Consider the following 21064-nt stretch of genomic DNA (forward strand, 5'->3'; position numbering starts at 1 on the left):
TTTGAAACAGGATTTTATTAAGTTGCTGAGGACCTCACTAAGTTGCCAAGGCTGGTTGTGAACTTGCAAACCTCTTGTCTCATCCTCTCAAATACTAGGATTATAGGTATGCACCACCACACCCTGCTTCTGTCTAATTTTTAAGCCTGTTCATACTTTGAACTTGTATTACATATATTTATTTGATTACATGTTGAATTTTGTCTCCTTCCATTATAATTTAAGCTTCATGAGAACAGAGCTTGCATATTTTATTTGTAAAAGTAATTCCTGGAATCTTACATAGTGCTTAGTGAATAATTCAATACATGTTCAGTGACACACAAGTGCATTACTTGTAAAATAAAAATAGCAAATAACATAAATACATAAAAACCTTAAAGTTAAAATAGTATCAATATTTATGTATGAGATAATTTCCCTCCACTACCACCTGTCTTTGTAATACAGGGGATTGAACCCAGAGAAATTCTGCCTCTGAGCTATACATCAAGTCCTATTCTTCTTCTTTTTTTTTTTTTTTTAAATAGGGTCTCGCTAAGTTGTTGAGGGTAGTTGCAAACCTGTGATCCTCCTATCTCAGCTTCCCAAGGACTGGGATTACAACTGTGCACCACCACATCTGGCTCTCATTTGTTATTTTGAAACAGAGTCTTCCTAAGTTGCCAAGGGTCTTGCTGAATTGTCAAGGCTTGTCTTGAACCTGTGATCTTCCTGCCTCGGCCTCCCTAGTACTAGGAGATTAGAGTCATGTGCTACTACACCAGGCTTCAAGGTGATGGTGTCATAATGAGACTTTCATTATCCAGAAAACATGGAGATGAATCAATGCAAAGATCTCCATAGAGAAGATTTGAAGGAAATCAAATCTTACATGGGCTTAGCAGTATATGCTTACATAAATCCCAGGTTTGGGGGGTTTCTCAGAAAATAAATCTCATTTCAGGGACACTTGAGATTTATTTGATTGTGGTAGGAAAAAAAAAAGAAGTTAATTTCCTCAGTTTGTTTCTCTTCAGTTTTCAAAGCAATAATGCAATAATGATTTGTGTGTGTGTGTGTGTGTGTGTGTGTGTGTGTGTGTGTGTGTGTGTGGTACTGGGGTTCCTGGGAGCCCTTCTACCTCCGGGCTACACTCCCAGACCAATTTTTTAATTTTTGGAAACAGGGTCTCTTAAGCCAGCCTGGCTGGCTTCGAACCTGCGCGATCCTCCTGTCTCCGCCTCCCAAGCACAGGGATTACAAGCATGCACCACCACGCTAGGCAATAATGATTTTTTTTTTTACTATAAAATTTTAAATTTAGAAATTAGTTTTCCTTACCCTCTGGACACTTTGTTCTAACTAGCTTGGTTTAGTGGAGTGGCTTTAGTGGAGAGAACTCTGAGTAAGTTGGCTTCCTTCAAATCCTAATTCTGTCAGTTATTGGCTGTTCTATTTTGGGCAAGTGATTGCGTTCTCTGAGCCTCACTTTTCCCCTGTGTAAAATGATGACTTCCTAACTCACAGAAATAAAGTGCAGGTTAAATGAGTAGGTAACAAGTTCAGAAAACAGTAAGAGTTGTATATGTGTGAGTCTTTGTATAGTTTGCTAGTTACATTTTTCTGTCTGGACAGTAACAAACAATAACATCTTTTGGCCTTTATTCATAAAGAATTTCTATTAGATATAGTGAACAGAAAAAGAAAAAGCTGAGGATGGGATGGAAGTGGATGGCTGCATTTCAAACATCTTCCTCTGGAATCCAGAGGTCAGTTCATTGTGGCAAACTGTAGGTAGACAGAAAAACTGATTTCCACTTTCTTTTTCTAAGATGCTTGTGGGCCTTCTAGCTAAGAACCTCTTTATTTTTATGTTATTTTATTTATTTATTTTTAATATTTTTTATTGGTGCATTGTATTCATACATCTTAATGGGATAATAGATGGTGGATACGTACATGCACACATCACCCAATCAACCCTTACCCAGTTCCCACCCCATTTCCTCCCATGTTTGAATTGACTTTGATATGTTCGTTTAAGTACATCATGTGCTTTAGAGAGTTTTCCTCTTCCCCCCTCTTCCCCCCTCGGGTCACCTTATTTGCTCTTCTATAGAATCTTCTTCTTTCTCTGGAGTTCCTCCTGTTACCCATTTCTCCCTAGCTTTCACATATTAGGGAAAACATCTGATTATTTATTTTTTGTGATTGACTAATCTCACTTAGAATAATGTCCCAATTCCATCTATTTCCTTGTATGGGAACCCCTTAATGATTTCCCCAGCAGGCACCTTTTTACTTTTTAAATTCAAATGGCCAATAAATGCATGAAAAAATGCCCAACATTATTAGCAATTAGAGAGATGCAAATCAAAACTACCCTGAGATTTCACCTAACTCCAATTAGAATGGCAATAATTCAAAACACAAACAACAGCAAATGCTGGCAAGGATGTGGAGAAGTAGGAACTCTAAAACATTGTTGGTGGGATTGCAAATTAGTGCAACCACTTTGGAAAACAGTATGGAGGATCCTCAGAAAAATGGGAACAAACTTACCATTTGATTCAGCAATACCACTTCTGGGTATCTACTCAAAAGAAAGCAAATCAAACTACCAAACTAATGCATGTGTATCTATGTTCATAGCTGCACAGTTCACCATTGCCAAACTATGGAAACAGTCAAGATATCCATCAACAGACGAATGGATTACAAAACTGTGGGATATGTACACAATGGAATTTTACTCAGCCATAAAGAAATACACAATTAAGAACCTCTTTAAATAAAAAATAAAAGGGCATGAAAAGGTCATAATTTTCTTACATGGTGACTTTGGAACATTCCTTCTTGTAAAACCCAGGATTATAACAAATGGAAGTATCACTCCAGTTCTAGTGGTGATAAAGGAAGATGATAGGAACCCTGGAAGACACTGTCCACACCACTGAGCTCAGCCAGCAGAGACTAGAGGCTGCAGCAGGTGCCACTGTCCCCCAGCTGCTGGAAGACATTGTGCTCCAGGGTAGCCATGGATGTGTCTGATTCTCTAAAGAATCTGTTCCAAAGAGGAAGAGAGCAACCCCCAATCCATCCCTCAAATACCACATAGAAAGGCAAGGAGCCCTTCATAGCTATCTAAACAAGTAAGCAGAAAGGGGGGAAATCTTTGCCCGCGCAGACAACTTAAAAATAGATTTGTGCCGCATTTCAACATCTTTACTCTTCTAAGAGCACTGGCCTTCTATGTTTTAGAACATGCCCCATTTTTTTCTATTGTTAATATATAGAAGTGATACAACTTAGTCCAACCTAGATGATGATCATTCTTGGAGAAAATCTAAGTCTTTCTGAATGTTTTCTTCAGTTCACAATGTGGCCTAAGGTATTGGTACACATTTGTTGGTACATATGTTCATTGATAGCCTTGATGTCTTTTAATTCTAATAAACATTTTGAATTTCTTATATACTTTAGGCATTGTGCTAACGTAGTTAGTGAACACAGTCTTGAAGAGAAAAGAGGCCCAAACATTCAGAAACTCACAATCTTATGCTATCCTTGAAGATCTCAAATAATCCATTTTAAATGCCAAGTGACACAAATGAAGTCAAAGCTTTGAGCTGCAGTTAAAGAAAGTATGCATATAAGCTTTATTTCTATCAGAGTAGAACACAGGGTGAATGAGAAAGGAAATAGAGAAAGACGAAAAGCAAGGAAAGGAACATGTAGAATATGGGCAAAGAGGAGACAATGTGGTTCAGGGATATACGCCTCCTTCATGACATTTGTACTTTTAGAATGTCATCAGTTTTATTTTATTTTATTTTATTTATTTATTTTTGAAGGGTTACTGAGTATTGAACAAGACCTAGACATATTTTTAATTTTTATTTATTTATATTTCTTTATTTATTTTTATTATATATACATTTGGTGGTACTGGGGATGAAACCCTTCTACCTCTGGGCTACACTCCCAGACCTATTTTATATTTTATTTGGAAACAGGGTCTCTTAAGCCAGCAAGGGTGGCTTTGAACCTGCGGGATCCTCCTGTCCCTGCCTCCCAAGCATGGGGAATACAAGCGTGCACCACCACACCCGGTTTATTTTTATATTTGAAACAGGGTCTTGCTAGGTTGACTAGAGTCTCACTACTTGCGGAGTCTATCCTTGATCCTGTGATCCTCCTGTCTCCGACTCCCAAGTACTGGGATTACAGACATGCATCATCACACCCAGGTTAGAATGTCATTGTGTGTGTGTGTGTGTGTGTGTGTGTGTGTGTGTGTGTGTATGTGTGTGGTACTAGGGATGGAACCCAGGAGCATTCTACCACTGAGCTGGCCCACTAGCCCTTGTTGTTGTTGTTGTTGTTATTATTATTATTATTATTATTATTATTATTATTGAAACTGGGTCTAACTGTTGCAGAGCATCTCACTAAGTAGCCCAGGCTGGCCACAAACCCAGTTTAGAGTGTCATCATTTTTAAATGCACTATTAAAAGAACGAAAACAATACTATCTTGAGTACCTATTGCTAATGACAATTATTCATGTTTGAAATATTTATTGAATACCTACTATAAACTAGTTTCTTAGGGTAAAAATACCCCCAAAGGAATTAGATGTTCTTCAGCATAATGAACCTCACAGACAAGTGAGAGCAACCAAAATAAACCAAAGACCAAAAGGGCAAAAAAGGAAATCATCGAAACCTTTCCTGAAAACAAACAAGGCCCTTAGATAGTCGTGTAACCAGGGATGCCTTCAGGGTGAGGGAAAGTACCAGGAAATGAAAGCTTTCCTGAGACACTGCTTTTAATGCTGAAAAGTGAGAAAGGGACAGTTGTCTGAATATTTTGATAGAAGACACAACATGTCCAAAGGCCCTGAGTTTGAAAAGACTGGTGTTTTAGCAGGGTGTGGTGATGCACGCTTGTAATCCCAGCATCAGGGAGGCTGAGATAGGAGGATCACAGTTTGAAGATGGCCTCAGCTACTTGATGAGCACCTTTGCAACTCAGTGAGACACTGTTTCAAAATAAAGGATAAAAAATAGGGCTGGGGGTATAGCTCCAAGGTAGAATGCCCCTGGGTTCTACCCCCAGTATCACAAAATATAAAAAAAGAAAAGACTTGGTATTTTTTAAAATGCAAAAATGGAAAGAATAGCTTATTTTGCAAAGCAAATAAAGTTCACTTTGAGAATGGGGAAGATGACATAGTACCACAAGGGCAGTGGGACATAGTCCAACTTATATTGTAAAATACTAGCCTGATTGTCATGTGGAGAATGGGTATGTGTGCACTGGAAGTAGAAGGGTGATGGTAGTAGTGTCCTTTTTTTTTGCAATCCATATTTTATAGATCTGGAGAACAAAACCCAGGTAAATTCAAGCTTAAGACTTCCACAGAGTAAACCACAGTACACAAAGCAGCTTATGCTCAACACCTTTATCTCTTACCAGGGGGCAAAAGTAGGATTTCTATTGATAAAAACTTCAACAACAGCAACAAATGAGAAGAAACTTTTTAGCACTGAGTTTGAGTATCAGTGAGAGCAAGTTAAATGCAAACTTAAACAGTGTTCTAAGCTTTCTAAAAACTGAAAACAATCCCCTAGATGCTTCCCAGAGAGGTTGCCTTATAGAAGAATGCACAGATAGTACTCAGTAAAGCTTTGATTTCAATCCGTGTTCTCTAAATCCAAGCTAACATTTATAATCAATATCAGAGAAGGGAGACTGCCCCATAATGTTTTCGATGTTAGTCTGAAAACTTATTATATAAAATAACAAAAGAAAAAACAGCTTGATAAGCAAATCAAGTTTCTACACTAGAAATGCCCACATCTGTTTAAGAGTACTGTGACATATCTATAGGTCTTTACATACTCATATACTCATTTATTTGAATTAGTATATAAATAATACATAATAATAATAATAATAATAATAATACATACATATATATGTATATATGTGTGTATATATATTGGTGGTACTGGGGTTCCTGTAAGCCCTTTACCTCTGGGCTACACTCCCAGAACTATTTTTATACTTTTTTATTTGGAAACAGGGTCTCCTAAGCCAGTGCGGCTAGCTTCAAACCTGTGCGATCCTCCTGTCTCCACCTCCCAAGTGCAGGGATTACAAGTGTGTGCCACCATGCCTGGCCTATTTAAATATATTAATAGGTTTTAAACTACATGCCATCATACTTTGACCTTAAAAATGTTTTTGTGGAGTGAAGTGTGCATGCTTGTTGTAACATTGAAATTGAGCTGGGGAGCCACAAAGGAGGTTAACACCAGCCAAGTTATAAAAAAAAAAAAGCTGCTTTAATCAAACCTGGCCCCTTTGGACAGTATCTATGGACCATGGGGGAAGGAATCAATGAGGCACGTGGTCCACAGAGTCCTGCGGTGGAGAAGTACTGATGTTTAAAGCTGGGTGCTAGCAGTGTGGGAATGCCGATTCTCTTGTGACATCTGTAGTTTCACAACCTCTGGAGTCGGCCTCGTAATGCATGGAGTCTCAAGGCATCTCCACTGTGGCTTCTGGGGTTCTGCCTCCTAGCCCCACTGTTGGGGAAAGGAGGACCCGACCTATCACTTGTAGTCCTAATACTTGTAATCCTAATGCCTGTAATCCTAATACTGAGTCAGGAGGATCATAAATTCCTAGCTAGCTTCAGCAACTAGTGAGACCCTCTGCAACCCAGTAAGTCCTTGTTTCAAAATAAAAAAAGAGCTATGTGGGGGGAGTATAGCTCAGGGGTAGAACACTCCTGGGTTTAATCTCCAGTGTACCCCCCAAAAAACTTTGCATATACATTGTAATTGCCCATTTTACTCCTTAAGAAGCTGTCTCATTGAGTAAAGTAATGTATCCAAGGACATACTCAAATATTTGCTCCTTTGAGAAGCTGGCCCTTAACAACCCATGATAAACAGCTCCCCCATCATGTTCTATATGGTGACCCCCACTAAATGTATCACACTCTGAAGTTATCTGGCTTTTAACAATTACTTTTTCTGTTTTCCTCATTAAAATTTAAGGCCAGTAAGATGGAGTTTTTAACTGTCTTATTCTCTAGCATCTAAAGCTTCCTCCCACATAGCAGTTTCTTTTCTTTTCTTTTCTTTTTTTTTGAGCAAATACTGCTTGAAAACAGGAAAGACTGATAAAAAATGGCAAACCCAAAACTAGAATCCAAATGTTTACAGTCTTGCTCAGTGCTCATTCCATCCGACTGTGATGTCACCTCACATCACCTGGGACCCTATAAAGTTACCAATAAATAAAATGGCATTTTGCATTTCAAAAGGAATGTCAGATAGACACATTTTTGTTTCAAATTGACCACAGTTATACATCTTTGGTATGGTTTTTTTGAGGGGGGCTTTCATGCCACATTAGGCAGAGGAAATTCATCAACACAGTCATTTGAGACGGATCAAAGCATAAAAGATTGCATAAACAATTCACATTTAACCTTTGCAGATGAATAAGTAAAGAGAAATTCATCAATTCTTAAAATATTGCCCCTTGATGCAGAGATCAGCCTCTTTTGGGTTTAAGCATTAATTCATGTAGGCATCTTTCCCACAGGCCATTTTATTTTTCTGTCAACTGGTATTTTCATTAAACTTTGCAAAAAAAAATTAAAACAGGGGTGGGCAGTTATAATGTAATACACCCCTCAATACTATAAAGAAGGTAGCAGATGAATAATATTTAGGAAATAAATTCTTGTTCAGCTTTTCAAAAAGTAAATTTCATGAACGTGAATTCAGAAGGTTAGTCTGGGCTGAAATTTGTTTTACCTTTAGCAATTGATATTTGTAATCAGTTTATTTAACACAAAAGCATGTAGAGAGAATAAAATAACAGCCACCTCTCTTCTTTTATTTGTTCCCTATTTTCTGTGGCTGAATTCTGTGACAGCTGTTCTGAAGGCCAGAATGAAAATAGACTTAAGTACAGCTCTGCCTGGGTATACACATGGGTGACTCACAAAGGCCACGCTGGCTCCCGTCGCTAGTCATGCATGTGGTTCACAAACAAAGATCCGAGGCTGCATCTACGACCCAAACAACGAGCGGCACCAGGTTGCTGTGCACAATGCATAAGACAGATTTTAAAGGACCCATGTTTTCTCGTTTGCTTTATTGCTTGCTAAGTTACATATTTTACAAAATAGGACACCTTTTGCTGATGGAGGAATAAGCAATCTATTACAAAGTTCATACGGGTATTTGAAGGTAAAGTAATTGTTTCTGTACTGAATTGTATTTACCTTATGGAATTAAGACCAACGACAAATAAAATTTTTAAAAAAAGTGAAGGAAGGACATCAATGCCTCCAACAGGAAAACTTGTCTAAAGATTTTTTTTTTTGCATAAAAGTATTTAGCAAATTGAATAATTTCTTCCAATGTGTTAAAAATATACCTATCTAGACTGGCATTTTGCCTTTTCCAATTAACAGCATTGCTAGGAAGGCCAGAGAGTACGTAGCACTCATAACCAGAACATTGCTAGCATTTTCTTACATAAGGTCCTTTACTCCTAAAAACCCTAAATGACAGGTCCAGATGTTCCTCGTGTTTTATGAATGAAGAAATTGGCTTCAAGAGTTAGAAAAGTATCAGCTGCAAGGCCAGAAAGTGGCAGCCAGAACTTAACGCCAGAATTCTAGGTCTTAACCATATTACCATACAAATTTTGCAGCCATGAAGAGTCAGGTTTCATTTTTAACCTCAAATACCACCATCTTACTATGGTCTATCGTTCACTCTGCTCTTGGAATATTCAGGACCCTTCCAGAAAATAATCTACCCCCCATTCATAATCCTGAGTACCTCCAAAATTGACTTGCGGTTTCTCAGCAAGGATTGAAAGGCTCTTGGTCATCTGGCTACGGCCTACTTTTCCAGATAGTCATGGACTTGGGGCCATCTTTAGTCTTCCCTGTAACCACCTACCATTGTTCAGTAGGGCTATTCACACTTCCCTTAAACACTTTTCGACTTCTGTCTGACCCCGATGGAATTCCCTTTATCCTGCCCAGGCCCTGACTTCCTCTCCTAACTCCACATGGATCTGATGGTTCTTTTTCTAGTCAATACAAAGCATGCTCTGTCTAAAACAATTGTTGTATCCTAAGTTTTGGTGATGTAAATAATCCATAGGATATAAAATAAGCTCTAGGATATAAAATAAGTATAGAAACCTTTTTTTTCCTGGTACCCCTTTCAGTTTTTACATTATTTTGTAATGAGTGAACAAAAAATATTTTGTTAAATATATAAGCTAAAAATATCATTCTATTTGAAATATGTAATTATAAAGAAAAAATGTTCTTTTTAAATATTGTTTCACTTCACTTACTACATCTTAGTTACCTGGCATTAATTCAATTTGATTATGGGGTAGACAATTTATTTATTAGATTAAAAATATTTTCTGACTGAATCTTTTAAGTACTTTAGGTCAGAATCATCTGGAAAAAAGATACAATGATACAACAATTCAATAATAGAAAAAATCTGAGTGGAGATGATATAGTACTAAAAACTCAAGTTAAAGATTATATTATTTCTAAATTTAAGTGTTAAAATAAAATCAAGTACACAGATACCTATAACTTTCTTGGCAAGCAAAAAATCAAAACTCATGAAGTTTGTAAAATACTGATTGCAACACCTAAAGATTACTTTCTAAGTTTCTATTAAAATTTTGAAATACTAATAATGCCAATACCATAAACTTAGAGACAAATAGTGTCATCGGGTTGCAGATTCCTTTAAGGCGCAGTATAGACTTCGGTTTACTCTAGTCTCTGTTTAAGGGGAGGAAATGTAGTAACTGCAGATGAACTCAAAATTCGTTTTCATCACCACAGTTTAAAAGTTTAAAACTGCGCATATTTTTATACACACAGTTTGTGGGTCTGTGGGTCTGTTTTTCTCTCTCTCTTGTTGATGCTCTTAAACTAGGAATGGCGTGTGTGTGTGTGTGTGTGTGTGTGTGTGTGTGTGTGTGCATGTGTGTGTGTGTCAGTGTGGGAGGTTTGCCCCTGGACTTGCTCTGCAAAGATGTGGTGAACACGTATAATTTTTATTGTCCACCATCACTGACAGGCTGGCCCCCAGGCACACTAGTGCGTAGAGCACATCATGGTTTATTGATGAGCAGTGGGAACGAAAGCAGAGTGCTAGAAACTGGAACACCAGGTACAGAGTCTTGTTTAGAAATCAACTGGGCATTCAGTAATGAGGACATGTGGTCTTGTTTGCACAGCTCAGTTCAGGCCAGAGATCTGTCTAAGGATGTGTTGGGAGGGGAAAAAAATCAAACACTCATATAGTTCTCAAATAGCTTGTCCAATCAAAAGTTTAAACCTGACATCATTTCCTTATCACACATTCAGATTTATTTTTTAAAAGTTTAGGATGGAACCAAGTAAATTACTTTCTTGATTAGAACTTTTAAGCTTACAATAAAAGGACTATAAGCACTTATTTTTTTGAAAAAACTTTTCAAAAGTTTACTTACTTGTTGAAAGATATACAATTCTGTAAAAATTAAAGCAAACAAATATTATGGAAAATGATGTGGTAGCCACAGATGTAATAAGTGTTGTCAATTGATTGCAAGTTGTTGTTGTTGTTTTTTTTCTTAAGAAATACTCCATCTTGGCTCAGCTTGGTGGCACATGCACACATCCCAGTACTTGGGAGGCTGAGACAGGAGGATTGCAAGTTTGAGAATAGCCTCAGCAATGTAGTGAGATTCTCAACATAATCAAGACCTTGTCTCCATATAAAATGTATAGAAATAAAGCAGGGTTACAGGTGTAGACAGGAAGTAGAATACCCATGGGTTCGATTCCCAGTCCCACACACAAAAAAGAGAAACAAAACAAAAAATAAATATTTTACATTTAATTACTCTTCAAAGCCATAAAGTACAAAGAAGCACATTCTCTAGATTTAATGTTTCTTTGCTCATATAATGCACTGCAGATTGCATTACATATCCACTCATGTATTTACCCAATTTATTATTAAAATGGTCCAGTATATGAATATAACAGCTTATTAAGCTGATCCTTATTTCCAGTTAATACACGATGTTCAAATAAACACATTTGAACATGAGTTGCTTTGCAACTATCTATTTTTTCATTTTAATTCCCAAAATGAAAAGGGTAGAGGCTTTATTTCTACCAAGATTTTGAGAAGCTTTATCTTTACACTCCTTTCAATATGAAAGTCAATCACTAAGCCACACATGAGAAGGAGGGAGAGGGATGGGATGGTGGGGATTGGGGAAGGGCTAAATGAGTGATGTGTGCATGTATGCCTCCACCATCTTGTACTCCATTAAGATGTATTACTGCAGTGCATAAAAAAAAAATAAAAGAACAAAACTTTGGTCACACTGCAGTTGAAAAATAAAATAGAATCATATTCATACTGTAATTTTTATTCTGAGTAATGTTGAGCACTTTTTCATCTCTTCATGTAATCTGTTTTTGTAGTATGTAAAAATATAGAATTGAGCCATGAGTGGTGGCACATACCTCAGCAACATAGCAAGGCCCTCTGCAACTTAGCATGGCCCTGTTTCAAAATAAAAAATAAAATAGGGCTGGGGTTGTGGCTTGAAGGTAGAGTGTCCTTTGGTTCAATCCTTAATTGTGCACACACACACACACACACACACTACTGAATTGACTTTTTAAAAGTTATTCATGTACATGTTAATGATGAAACATATACTGCTATAATATATATGTAACAGTAACATATATTACCACATTCTGTAATATGTTACAAACATTCCTTCAATTTGTATTTTTGTAATGCTGCTTTTTATGTAGAAATTTTGTTTAATTTATTTTTATTGGTGCATTGTAATCATACATCACATTGGAATACAAGACTTGAGAGGATATACAAGCACACATCATCCAATTAGCCCTCATCCAGTCCCCATCCCATTCCCTCCCCCTCCCTCGATCCCATGCTTGTTTGGTGATTAACTTTGATACATATGTTTATGTACCTCCTGCTTTTTAAAGAGGCTCCATCCTCCCCTATTCCATACCCTCTGATTGGTCACCTTAATTGATTCACTATAGGGCCCTTTTTGTTCACTATAGGGCTCAATCACTTCCTGTTGCCCCTTTCCTCCTAGTTATTGCTGATTAGGGGAAGCATCTGGTTTTAATTTTCTGCGATATTTCTCTGTGCATGCTGCGTTGAAAATACCGATCCCACTCATGACGGCCCCAGTTGTAGCCTGGCTACCCAGTGGACTGATCCAGACCTCGCTGGCTCAAGCAGCGGCCTTGCCTCATGGGAGGCCCCGATTCTGGTCTGGCTGGCCCTGACACTGGCCTAACCCCTCAGCTGGCTCAGATCCCAGCCTTAGAGGCCCCAGCACCGGCCTTGCCTTGTGGCAGGCTCCGATCCCAGTGTCGCTGGCCCCAGCACTGGCCTAACCCCTTGGCAGGCTCCGATCCCGGCCTCGGAGGCCTTAATAGTGGTCCTGCCTCACGGAAGGCTCCAATGCCAGCTGCTGGCCCCAGCACTGGCCTAACCCCTCAGCAGGCTCCGATCCTGGCCTCAGAGGCCTCAATAATGGCCTTGCCTCACGGAATGCTCCAATGCCAGCTGCTGGTCCCGGCACAGGACTAACCCCTTGGCAGACTCCAATCCCGGTCTCGGAGGCCCCGGCACCGGCCTTGCCTCACGGCAGGCTCCAATACAGGCCGCTGGCCCCGGCACCAGCCTAACCCCTCGGCAGGCTTTGATTCCGGCCTCGGAGGCCTCAGTAACGGCCTTGCCTCACGGAAGGCTCCAATGCTGGCCGCTGGTCCTGGCACCGGCCTAACCCCTAGGCAGGCTCTGATCCCAGCCTCTGAGGCCCCAGCACCAGCCTTGCCTCACAGCAGGCTCCGATCCTGGCCATGCTGGCCCTGGTACCGGCCTGACCCCTAGGCAGGCTCCGATCCCGGCCTCGGAGGCCTCAAAAGTGGCCTTGCCTCATGGAAGGCTCCGATGCCAGCCACTGGTCCCGGCACCAGCCTAACCCCTCAGCAGGCTCCAATCCCGGCCTCGGAGGCCTCAAAAGTGGCCTTGCCTCATGGAAGTCTCCGATGCCAGCCACTGGTCCCGGCACCAGCCTAACCCCTCAGCAGGCTCTGATCCTGGCCTCGGAGGCCCCAGCACTGGCCTTGCCTCATGTCAGGCTCTGATCCCGGCCTCGCTGGCCCCAGCACCAGCCTAACCCCTCGGCAGGCTCCAATCCCGGCCTCAGAGGCCTCAATAGTGGCCTTGACTCACGGAAAGCTCTGATGCTGGCTGCGGGCCCCAGCACCTGCCTAAACCCTCAGCAGGCTCTGATCCCGGCCTCGGATGCCCCAGCACCAGTCTTGCCTCACGGCAGGCTCCGATCCCAACCACGCTGGCCCTGGCACCAGCCTGACCCCTTGGCAGGCTCCGATCCCGGCCTCGGAGGCCTCAATAGCAGCCTTGCCTCACGGAAGGCTCCGATGCCGGCTGCTGACCCCGGCACTGGCCTAACCCCTCAGCAGGCTCTGATCCTGGCCTCAGAGGCCCCAGCACCGGCCTTTCCTCATGGCAGGCTCCGTTCCCAGCCTCGCTGGCCCCAGCACTGGCCTAACCCCTTGGCAGGCTTTGATCCCGGCCTTGGAGGCCCCAGCACCGGCCTTGCCTCACAGTAAGCTCCGATCCCAGCCTTGCTGGCCCTGGCACCGGCCTAACCCCTTGGCAGGCTCCAATCCCAGCCTCTAAGGCCCCAGCACCGGCCTTGCCTCACGGGAGTCTCTGATTCCGGCCTTACTCACCCCAGCACCGGCCTAACCCCTTGGCAGGCTCTGATCCCTGCCTCAGAGGCCCCAGTACTGGCCTTGCCTCACGGCAGGCTTTAGTCCCAGCCTTGTTGGCCCCGGCACCGGCCTAACCCCTCGGCAGGCTCCGATCCCAGCCTTGAAGGCCCCAACACCGGCCTTGCCTCATGGTATGATCCGATCCCGGCTTCACTGGCCCCAGAACCGGCCTAACCACTCGGCAGGCTCTGATCCTGGCCTCAGAGGCTCTAGCACCGGCCTTGCCTAATGACAGGCTCCAATCCCAGCTTTGCTGTGTCCATCGCCAGTCTCACCCCTTGGCAGGCTCTAATCTGAGCACCCTCTTCGCCCAACCATTTGTCCCACATTCTCGAGGGTGCGTGGTGGCAGCATTCTGCCTCTGGTGTCATTACTTCAAAGGGTCCAGGTATATTGCATCAGATCTCCGCCTCCCCTGTGTACTGGCCACTGCCATTGCCACTGTTTCCACCATTTCAAATTTTTCCCAAGCTCTTTTTCAACTCTGAATGTTGTCCAGTGTTCCTAAGCATGAGCAATGGTAGCATTCGACCTTTGGTATAATTTCTCCCAAAAAAAAAAAAAATAAGTTTGGTAGGCTCTGATTTCTGCTTCTCTTGGATACTAGTCTCCACCGTCAACGCGGAGACCACTTTCAGCACCACCTTTCACCTTGGTCTCCGCTAAAGTCTCTCTCCTTACAGGTGATGTCCAAGATTCTTAACAATGTAGAGAAGACACAGTCCTCCTTAGCGGGGAATTTTTCCAATAATTCTAGTTCATTTGGATAAGTTTTGTCTGCATCTCCAGTATCCTGGCATCCGCCACGGCCTCCTTGATCCCTCTCCGATATTTTCCTTTTCTTTTCCTTTTTTACAGGGTCCTTCTGGGTGGAAAGGGGGTCACCTAGGGGTGCCCCACCAGCACATGCCCACCTGCCCAGGGTCGGGGCCAGAGGCCCGGACCACAGGGTCCTCTTATGTAGAAATTTTGACTTTGGTATTGTCAAACATCTTAGCAATTTCCTTTAATACTTCTGTTTTTTATTTGTGTGTTTTAGAAGTATAATCCCTGATCCAAGTTATTAACTCTTTTCTTGCTTTTCTTCTAGACAGTTAACTGTGTCAGTGATGTTATGTTTTGGGACACTGGAAATGTATTTCATCATAAAGAATGAAGTAAGAACCAGCACTGTGTTTCTCAAGATATTAAACACCTATTTCAAGATATTATGTGACATATAATATCTTTCTCCATATTCCAAATGTTATACTCACCACAGCCTCTATTTTATTGGATGATTCTGTTTTCATGAACCAACTGGTCTTAGTATTCATACCATGTTTATTATGTGGTTTTACTGCTTACATTTATTTACAAATGCCAATTTCTTTTGGAATTCTACTATGTAAGACGGCTGTTTTTTGTTGTGAAGATTATTCAGAAAGTAGTCCCCACATTTAAAAATATTACAAATATTCCCTTATTTAGAATAGTTATTAAATATAGTTTATGTACCATACATATATCGTACTTGAATGAAGAGAGGCTGTAGTCTTGACTAAATTGGAGTTGAAATGCATGACTGAATCTCATCTTGAAATAAGGAATATTTTGGAAATAAGTAATAGTTCCCATATTAAACAACTAAAATTTGTATTACTATAAAAGATAAAGCAGAGTATTAGCAAAAATATTCTATTTTGGCTGGGCATGGTGGCACACACTTGTAATCCCAGCATTTGGGAGGCTGAGACTGGAGGATTGCAGTTCACAGACAGCCTCAGCTACTTAGTGAAGCCCTCTGCAACTTAGTGAGACCCTGTTTCAGAATAAATAATAAAAAATATAGCCGGGGGCATAGCTTGGAGGTAGAATGCCACTGGGTTCTACCCCCAGATCCACAAAAAAAATTCGATTTTGCACCAAAAGATAAAAGTTGTTTTTCCAGCTCTAATACTTGCTAGCTACATAGTTCTACTACGTTATTTTGCCACTATGATCCTTGGGTTCCCATTGAGTTGGAAGTCCTTTTTCAGTCAACCTCATCAGACCTTGTCTAATAGCTTTATCAGAATTACTATTGCACTGGCAGCCCACTTGCAAATCAATATCCTTTCTATCTAACCCACGGCATGCTCTTCAAGTGGCTTGAGAAAATTTCTCCTAACCTAATATTTTGTCTGACATCCATTCCTCCTACTCACTATAATGACTCTCATATTTCTGTGTCTGGGGTGGATGGGTATTTGGTTCAGGTCTGGCCATCAGATTTGCCTTCCTTGGCCAGAGTAAGTAGCTCAGAGATGAGTATGTCTACACTCAAAGTCCAGGAAGCAAAGAAGGCTGTTACTGGAAAAGTGTTTCCTGCTGCCCTTGAATTTAAGTGGGTACAAAGGCTAGATCTACCACTGCAACTCTAGTGACTGAGATAAAAGCACACAGAAGGATGTCAAGAGATATGGAAGAGGCCAGATGAGGTGGTGCACACCTGTAATACCAATGCTTGGGAGACTGAGGCAAGAGGACCTCAAGTTCGAGGCCAACATGGGTAACTTAGCAAGACCCTTCCAAAGTAAAAAGTAAAAGGGCTAGAGTGTAGGTTAGTGGTGGAACACCCCTGGGTTCAATCCTTAGTAATACACATACATGCTTATGTACATGCAACCACACACACACACACACACACACACACACGAAAGTTATAGAAGTAACCTATTCCTGAAGACATCATTTTAGTCCAGAATCTAGACGTAATTCATGTAAAAAATTTATATTTTTAGCTGAAATAAGCTTAAGGCTATTTTTATTAACATAATCCTATAGGAATTTAAAGTCATTTAGTACTATTATTTTACATTATCCAATGACAAAGAATTCATGCTTATAATGTTATTCTGTATAGAGTTTTCTGAACATTTAAAAATGTATACATAGGTTGTATATGAATATCAAATAGATATTAAATTTGTTTCCCAATAAGGTCTCTTAATTGAGGTGCAAGTTATTAAAGCCAATATTAATTGAGGATTTTTAAGCCGTTTTTTAGGTAAAGAATTTTCATTTTTAATTAAATAAAGGATTTCCACTTATGCAGAGATTTTCATTGGAAGACTCTTAACTCTTTTTAGTATTTCAATGTCTTCCTATACAACTGTTCAGAAGTAGGTGTTAACTGTGGCCATATTGTAGACTCTATCAGCTTTTCAAAATATTGTCAAAAGCAGCTAGTAAATTACTGACTCTAATTGTCAGTGCTGTGTAATATAAACTTACCATATTTAAAATTGATAACCTAGCACCTTGCTACTTTTCACATGATGGACTACCCTAATACATCTTGCAACTAGTTATTCAGACAAGCTGTTGTTTTAGTCTGAATCTTCATAAAATCACAGTGTGGATGACAGGATGACCATGGAGAAATATTAGAAGAACAGTCACATAATACATACTTCAAACCAAAGAAAAATTAAAGCACTTGATAGTACCAAGCTTTCTAAGAGTCTCATATGTTTAAAGTAAAAGCCATTCACTGAGCATAAGTGTCACCTCTACACATGAACACACACACACACACACACACACACACACACACACACACATTTATAGTAGGTAATAGCTCATATTACTCAGAGTCATCAGTACTGTGAATGAATGTCAAATGAATTGATGATAATATCCATTAAATATATTTCACTCATGAGGATCATTCTCCAGGTTTAATAATTATGTATCATACTAATAGATACATTTTGCTTCTAACCTGCTCATTAGAATGACAAAAAGCCCAAGTATTTTTGGTAATCAACATGGAAAAGTGGCATGAAACCATAATAAGGGAAAGCCAGCTGAGGAGCCTGCTACAAAACAATGCCATGTATAATTGATCTTTAATTAAGCAGATTTAACAAATGGCAGTAGAACTGTTGTAGTCCTTGATCAAGACTGTCTGTGAAGTTAACAATCTGACATGAATGTAGAAAGGGGCCTACCCTGTGATACTGACTATGGCATGTCTTCCACAATTACATATTTTTACATAGTTTTTAAATTATACTTTTATCAGTGCATTGCAATTGTACATCATGATAGGTAAAAAGTGATGCAAACACACGTGGACACATCACTTGTTGTGTTTCTGTCTGCATCCCACCCAGCTTTCCTCTCCTCCTGCCTATGCATGTCTGATAGACTAGTAGTGATATGGGTATAGCATGATTTGAATTGTTTCCTTCCTTAATCCTTGTTTTTTCCCCCTCCTATCTCCATCTTCCAATCCCTCCCAGTATTCTACTCCTCTTTCTCCTCATTTATCTGAGGTCTCTTTTGTTTCCTAATTCCTCTCTAACTTCCACATATAAAAGAAAACATATGACCCTTGACATTTTGAGACTGACTGATCTCAGCATAAATATTAACTATCTAGATCCATCCATTTTCCTGCAAATAACATAATTTTTTCTTCTTCATGGCTAACTAAAATTTCATTTGTACCACATTTTCTTTATCCATTCATCTGTTGATGGACACCCAGCTCTATGGCTCCTTGGTATGTTTCCAAAAAAAAAAAAAAAGTCAGCTACTACAGTGATATGGAAAAAATAAATCCCTTGATTTGATAAAAAATAATTTATACTTTTTATATGCCTAAATATTCTCATCAGTATCATTTACAACAGTTTATGAAACATATCATTATTTTTTTCTCAATGATTAAGGACAACAAAAGGAACCTAAATAATAATTGACATTTATACTCTTATGGAAGACAATTTTATCACATAGATTTTTGTAAAAAATACCATTGAAAAAATAAATATAAGCTGTCTTTAAAGATAAAGGCTAAATAAATAAACTATATGGAAAATTAATTGGTTCATTTTGCTTTTATAGCAAACATCTGTATGCATCTCAAATGCTATTTGTAAGAAAAGAAGCACTTTAAAAATTTAAAATTTATTTATTTATGTTCTTGCACTAGAACTGTAAGCAGACTTAACCTCTAGTAATATTGGGATCCAGCCCGACAGCAGCGGGGTTTAGAGAGATGATGAGTACCGAGGGCCCGATCACCACATGGAGCTGGGAGATATGTCAAGCAAGGTCTCGTTTATTCCTCTCCAAGCAATCATATATATAGCACAAAACCACGAGGGGAATTCCCATGGGAAATAGATTAGCCTATCGGAATAAAGATCACCAGCACGTAGTTCACAGCCAATCCCAGACCAGTACATGAGCCATTCATGGGTGCGGAAACTCCTTTAAAGGTAAAAAAAGGGAAAAACTGCTCAGTCTCCCCACCCATAATGAATGGGGAAACCACGCATTCGTAGCTTCCTCCAGGCGCCATCTTAGCCCCTTTTCTTCTGAATCATTTTACTGCAGAAGTTCTTAAACTTTACCTAAAGCTTTGTCTTACCCTGCAGGTCACTCAGGCCGAGGGAGGCTGCATCCCTTTAGGCGCTGTATGGACACACCCCAACATAGTAACATCTCTCTCTTTTTTGTACTTTGAATACTGTTCTGAAGTTCTCCATTGTGTCATGAAACATCTCTTCCTAGGTTGGTCCTCATAGGTACTACTGCTCTCTGGAGATGATAGAAAGTACCCAGGTGAAATTAAAGATTTCTACAACTTCAAAATGGTAGATTTGGCTCATGGTAAACCATATTTAGATATGTTGTCTCATACTAATGGTGGGGATAACTTTAATGAAAAAATTAAATAATTAATTTCTTCCTTCTCTCAATTTTATTTATTTTATTATTACTTTGAATGAGGAAGTAGCATGTCTTGTGTCTATTTTCAGTCTTTCCAATTAAATTTACTTCTCATTTTCTAATTGGTAATAAACACTAGAGTCATTTCATGATTCTTGAACACCACAATTGTCAAGGAGTTCCCTGAACATTTGTCAGAGTGGAGACTTCACAAAGGGTCCCGATAAAAATGTATTTCATTGTGTCAGAAGAAATCATTGACTAAACTAGAAGAATTTCATTCAAAAAATTTGTCAAGAATTGAAGAATAAGAGAAAAGAATAAGAAACATAAATATGTGGTAGTACACACCTGTAATCCCAGTACTAAGGAGACTGACACAGAAGGATCCCAGGTTCAAGAATAACTTTACTAACCTAAGAAAATTCTGTTTTAAAACAAAAACTAAAAAGAACTGGGGATACAGTTTGAAGGTAGAATACCCTAGGGCTCAACCCCAGCACAAAAAACCAAGAACTATACTAAAAGCTAAATTACAAGGGAACATATATTAGAAAATGTGGGTTGAGGGATATTCTTCAGTTATGCCTGAATCTTTATATATTCATATGATATACTGTTTGTAATAGAATTATTGCATGTGAAATGAAAATACTGTGTCATTTTGCTGGGAAAAGTGCTATTATGCATGACATTTCAACTAGTAACTTATCATCATAAATCCCAAGGTTCATAGTAATGACATATTAGGGAATTATAACCTTCTGCACTAAAATGTCCATTCTCCTGCAATGGGATTATCCCAGAATAGTTTTAGTATCAGTAAAATATTGTCTTACTGAAATACCTATTGATATTTTGCTTATATGAATATGAACAGATATATATTCTTAGAAGCAAGTATGAGATTCTGAAAAATAAAATAAAAACTTAGCATTGCACTGCAAGACATATATATATATATATATATATATATATATATATATATATATATATATATATATTGAATCACTGGTAAAAATAAAATGAATATAGCTGGGCATGGTGGTGCATGCTTGTAATCTCAGCACTTGTGAGGCTGAGACAGGAGGATCGAACAGATTCAAGGCAGTCTCAGCTACTTATTGAGGCTCTCAGCCATTTAGTGAGACCCTGTTTCCAAATAAAGCATAAAATGGGTCTGGGAGTGTATCCTGGAGGTAGAAAAATCCCTGGGTTCCACCCCCCAGTGCCACAAAAAATTGAATATAATATCAATTTCTAGAATTAACGCATAAACTATATTTTGAATGGGTGAGTCTAAGCATCTTTAAATAATTTTATTAGTTATCTTTTCCTTGGACCTTAATTTCTTTCTTTCTTTTTTTTTTTTTGTGGTACTAGGGGTAGAATCCATGGGCTTTTTTTTACCTCCAGGCTATACTCCTAGACCTATTT

The 21064-nt window shown here is 39.5% G+C and overlaps 1 protein-coding gene across 1 annotated transcript in view; it reads right to left on the bottom strand.

Annotated features, from left to right (window-relative positions):
* The window catches only part of ROBO1 (roundabout guidance receptor 1), a gene marked incomplete at both ends in the record, with an annotated part of 827137 nt that overhangs the window by 561298 nt on the left and 244775 nt on the right, over positions 1-21064 (bottom strand). The gene's annotated exons all lie outside the window — the stretch shown is intronic.

This window comes from Muscardinus avellanarius (genome assembly GCF_963383645.1).
Source record: "Muscardinus avellanarius genome assembly, chromosome: 5".
Lineage (NCBI taxonomy): Eukaryota > Metazoa > Chordata > Mammalia > Rodentia > Gliridae > Muscardinus > Muscardinus avellanarius.